The sequence below is a fragment of the Callionymus lyra genome, chromosome 15 (assembly GCF_982586985.1).
Source record: "Callionymus lyra chromosome 15, fCalLyr1.hap1.1, whole genome shotgun sequence".
NCBI classification, from domain to species: Eukaryota; Metazoa; Chordata; class Actinopteri; order Syngnathiformes; family Callionymidae; genus Callionymus; species Callionymus lyra.
This window is the reverse complement of record NC_141832.1, coordinates 17,767,965-17,773,996: the sequence shown is the minus strand read 5'-3', so window position 1 is coordinate 17,773,996 and position 6,032 is coordinate 17,767,965.

The window sequence follows — 6,032 nt, the reverse complement described above, 5'->3', positions numbered from 1 at the left end:
CATTTAGTAGAGTGATTTTTGAAAACGTTACACAGTTAGTGAATTAAAAACTTCATGACTTTGTTATTATTATTATTATTATTATTAATGACAAATTTTATCTGTGGTGTCTTGACCTTCTAAGCATAATTTTTTTTGGTATTGTTTTGATTGTTTAAGCGCTTTGTGACCCTGGTCTAGAAAAGCGCTCTATAAATATTACTTACTTAATTATTAAAGTGCTCTTATAGACGCTATAATAATATTTAAATAATTTATGTTTTAAATTATTTATTATTTTAAAACTACTACGATTGTTACCGATCGAGTTATGATATTGTATTAAATTGTAATCATCTAAAATTATATTTAAACATTTGCTTTCTTTTAGAAAATGACCTTTTTTTAAGCAGCCAGTAGTATTTCATATTATTTATAAACCAATTATAAATATATAACTTTTACTTAGTAATGCCTAAAGTTAAAAAGGTAAATGTCATTGGAAATAATAGACATTAATTTAAAAATATACATATATATTTTTCATTTTCATGAAAGATTATTGATATAAAAATCTGAATTTATTTATTTAATCCATGATTGGCATAAACTAAATATTGTAATCCTATATTTGAATTAACAATGTGTAGTGTGACTTATGTATATATATATATATATATATATATATATTAAAATGTTGCTGTTAATGTTTTAGAATTTAAATTGGATTCTTTTAGTTATTTTTTAAAATCCTTTGTTCATTAATACATTCCTGGATTAATAGCCCAGAACTAATTTAATATTAATTATGAAAAGTCTTTAAAAGGAAATGAATAAACGTTTTTTCTTATAGTTTTGCAACAAAATGCATCAATTCATTATTTTTAACTAGCTTTAACTAGTATTTAATAACATATATTTAAGTCTTGACTTCCTTCTAATTAAATCCTCTAACGTTACTTATCTTTTAAATCAATTATTGGTTCCACTTTTCAACATTTGTCCGCATCATAACTAGAATCTTAATCGTTCTTATTGTTCGGCTCCGTCCTCTTCGTAATCGCTTCTCCGTTCATCAATTCACCGCGAAATCCCACGTTAATGAATATGTGTGTCACGTATTCCCCTCTTTTAACGAAACCTGCTTCATATGGAAAACCAATCAAAAAGCCGGAGAGAGAGAGAGAGAGAGAGAGAGGGCAGGTGTCGCGGCGTATAATTGCACCTGCGTGGTGTCATGTGACATCGCTCTTGTTTATGCTTATCTATCAGCCCTGGACTCTTGGTGCGGCGCCAGCTTCCTATTGGCTGCTCGGCGGCGATGCGGAACGAAGATGAGTGACAGTCGAGAGAAGATAGAGAGATGGAGAGAGAGAGAGAGATCGTTGACGTTTTTTTCTCGCCATGAATCCATACCTGTGGTTGCCTTGTTTACTCAGAGTGATTTCCTGGAAATCACCCGAGCCGGACACCGAGCCGGTGACAAAGTGGACATGCAGGAATGCGTCCGAAGAGACTTTTTTTTTCTCTCTCTCTCCCCCTGATGTGTCACTACCTGCCCGTGCACATCTGTCTGCTCTCCATCTTCCTCTCCATGGCAGCGTCCTCTTAGATCATCTCCTCTGCCTCCACGCTCCACTAGCAGAGAGCCTGGAAACAAGAACCCGTCTCTGGCCTCTCCTCTGATGTCTCGAGTGTGATTGCTCTTGGATTGTCGCCGCTTTTTTTTTTTCTCCTTGAAGCTCCTGACTTGAGAAGTCTTGGGTTTATCCCCCCCCCAGTCCAGTGATCCGGGACTAAAACAATCATCGGGGCGGGATATTCGATTACCTCTGGAGGGGGGGTGAGGGAAAAAAAAAAAACCCCACGGTGGGAGAAGTTCCTCATGCATGATGTGTTGCTCACCTTTCAAGTCTCAGACGAGGGTTTTTAACATCTGATGATTGAATTAGACTAAGGAAACGTTTTGTGCTCCACGCTTTTGCCAAAACAACTTTTGTCCGGCAATGACTCGGAATTTTCCAAAGGCATTCCAGGCGATTAGTGCTCTTATCGTGTTAGTGTTTAGGCCTTTTGTCGCGTCTTTAAAATAACACCCTTGAATGGAATCACACTTTCAAAACAACATGAGCTTTTGAAAATGTTGATATTTATCAACATGTATTTTTTAAATGACTTTTAACAAGGAGAAGAAAATCATTACCTTAAGTCCCACTTAGAATAAGCAACCAAAATATTACTAATTATATATATATATATATATACACAATCATTATATTGTAAGCATTTAATTTAATTTTAAATAAAAGTATAATTTCCGTTATAATAGTTATTTTAATGCTTGTAAGCAACTCGTAAATAAAAAAATAAAAAAATGTGTCTAAAACAAATGCACTGTTTCAAAAGGACATAAAAGCAATAGTCTGTACTCAAACCCTTAGAGGAGCCAAGGTCTGAAGCAGGCAAGTTACCATACTATTTGATTTCCTTTATAATAGTTATTTTAATGCTTGTAAGCAACTCGTAAATAAAAAATAAATAAATGTGTCTAAAACAAATGCACTGTTTCAAAATGAAGTAAAGCAATAGTCTTTACTCAAACCCTTAGAGGAGCCAAGGTCTGAAGCAGGCAAGTAACCTATGCTATTTAAATATTTATTTTCTCTACGTGGTCGTTCGATGGTACTGCCATTCCAGACAATTAGTGCATGTTGGTGCATAAGCTTTTGAAAATGTTCATATTTATGTATAATATATTTACTTTAAAGGACTTTTAACAAAGAAAATAAAAATGTAGTTAAAGTCACACATTCAACAAGCAAAGGGCCATAAAACATTTATTCCTATTCTGAACTATTAAATATTTATTAACTAATGATTAATTATTAACAATTTCCAAAAAAATATATACAGTACATAAAGTAAAGTTAATTCGATGCATTTGATTTGTTTTTTAACAATTATTGCCTTCATAAACTAATTAATATTGTTAACTAAGTAAAAACAACAATTCCGACACTTCAACGTTAGATATGGCAATAGTCAAACCCTTAGAGGAGCCAAGGTCTAAAGCAGACAACTTACCATACTATTTGATGCATTTTTTTTTTCTTTGTGGTAGATAAATGGTAGTGTTGGGCTTCACCTTACCACCCCGTAACACGTTATAGAAATAGTAACACTAGTACAACTTTTTTTTTTAATATAACGTTTTGATTAATGTTAGGCTAAGAAAGCTAGCTAAAATAATTATGATGTGAACTTCACCCCATAACTTGTAAGATATTCTGTTAAAAAAAAAAGAAATAAGAACTTGAATATAAAGTTAAATTAGATTTTTTTTTTTTAAATATGCTATACCTGCTAGGTTAATTAATAGCATTGCTAGCAGAGATTCTGATGTGTAATGTAGAACCCCGTAACATGTAATGGAAAGCAATTCCGTTCATTTTTGTTTTCCAAATGTTTTGAAAGATTTCCAATCTACGTAGTATACCTGCCTCCTGATGTGAATCTTACCACCCCATAACACGTACCGTATGTTAACCTACGTTGTAAAGTTTGAAAGCTAAATGGTATATAGTGAGCTAACGTATATCTGATGGGAATATTATCTCCCCTTAACACGAAAGGGATTTTGTAATTCATTTTTTTGTAAAGTTTTAAAATCTTTCAGATTAATGGTAGATGTAAAATATACTGCATTGTAATATATGATAGTAGTTTCAGTAGTTTGAAAGATTTTAAGCGTTGTGATAAAAGAGCTACGTTAGCTAGCCGACAACAATGCAATTTACCAACCCTGTAACGCTTCCTAGAACGAAAACTGTTCCTATATAAAAGTTGTTTTTTTCCTATTTTGTTTAAAAGCTAAATGGGATTCCGCCGCCGGCTAATTTAGCTTGTCGATTGTAGCGCTGGCTTTATTCATTTTGTTGTGAAATGTACCACCCATAACATAAATCAAATCAAACAAATCAACAACATTTCCCCTTTCTTATATCTTTTAAAAATGTTAGGCTAAATAGCATACCAGCTACATTAGCTTGTCGCAACCATTAGCTTGTCGCTAACGTTGCTCGTTTAACTCCCAGAAACCCTTTGTTTCTCGGTATTACATTGTACATTTAAAGAATTTAGATTCTTATGTATGACATCTCACAAACCTATAACACTTTTAAGAAGGATGAATAAATAAATTGATACATAATGTCCAGAATAAAGTACATTTAGTCTTTTACAAGGTGCTGAACATTACTTTATCTATGAAATATGATACTTTGGTAAGTATAAACGGTAAATTATAAGTAAGTATTTGTGCCTGATGGTGTGAATTTTGACTCATATTTTGTGGCAGCAGCTCCAACATGTCAAACTCCGAGGACGTCCCAGCGACGGCCGTCTTTAGTCCGCAGATGCGTCTCCGCCGACGAGTCCGAGACGGCATCCCTGTCATCTGGAGAGCCCGAGACACCTGAGAAGCAAACAACGGCTCCGCGTTTAGCCGTCACCATTGTTGTGCTAATGCCTCCTTTAATTATCCTCAAGCCTCGTCTGTCAGAGTCTCAGCGCCACCCACCAGACGGATTCTTCCTCCCAATCGAGCCGCTGATTATCTGGATCAATACGCATTAGAGGACACAGGCTCGGCACGGAGGTAGAGAATCCCAGCGAGAACTCGCCACACACACAGTTCGGTCGCACAACACACACACTCATTTTCATGTTGTTTCTTCTTAAGCTTTAAGCTGGAGGGGCCACATAAGTCCCTCTAACTTCTTTTAAACATGATTTTTCTTCGTTTGTTTTGTAAAACTTGAACCAATACTGAATGCTTTTTCCAATATTCATTACAATTTGAATCCTCAATATATTTTCTTATTATATTGTTTAAGTTTCTAAAGCAGTGGTAAGCGATTAGATTTCCACAGGGGCCACAATATACACAGGGACTGTTCTAAGGGGCTGCCAAGCCAAAAGATAGAAAGTACAAATATAATCCTAAATAAGGTAAAACTTAAAATAATAAAACTCAGTATGTTATTTGTTTGCATTTTGAATAATGTGTCATTCATTTTTATTTAAATAAAAAAGTATTAGGTCACATATTTTTGTACCAAGAATCAGAATCTGAAACTTTTATTGCCAGCTTTGTCATATAAATAATAATAATATAAATTAAAAATAATACGAATGAAATAAAGAGATTAATAAAATGAAAGGGAGTACATTTAAATAAAAATAAGAGACATTACCATAAAATGGAATATAAATAAATAATTTGGACATTACGTTTCTGTAGTAATTCACGTCTTAAAAATAGTTTTTTTTTTTAATTTAAATAAAACGTTTAATTCATGAAATAATATACATTAGTTTAAGATTATTAAATAATATAATGGTAATATTGCTGTTGTTATTTTCCTTTCTTACGACATTCTGCTTACTTGCATATAATTGTTTTCTTTTTCTTTCCTTATTTCTTTTGGTCGTTTACAACAATCACAGTTAATGTGCAAAACCGTGTCATTCAGTAGAGGGCGCTCTCACTTTTAAAAAAGGATGTGAGGCTAACATTAATAATAGGGAGCCAAGGATTGTCGCGCAAAAGAGTGCCATCTAGTGGCCTTTGATATTGAAGATACAGTTTTGTGAAACCTCATTCGACCGTCACTAGTAACATGTTCTTTAATGGGGTTTTTTAAGAGTTGATGCTATCTGACTTTAGCATGTAGCATCATGTTAGCTCCAAGGGAAAATTAGAAGTTAAAACAGTCATGATTCGCAACAAAACTGCTAACATTAGTTTAATTTACTAACAATATATGTCAATACAGAACATTTTATTCAAATAAATCCAAGCTTAACATAAATAAACATGCATTTCCTTAAGTAGCACCAGATCTGAGACTTGATTCTCATCTCTGTAGCAAATTGACTTTTCGGCTTTAAACAACAAGTCTCTGTAACTGGTCCTGTTTGAACAGGTGAGGATGAAAGAGGGCGCAGGTGAGGCGAGGAGGAATGACCATCCTGTGTTAGTCACCTGACCA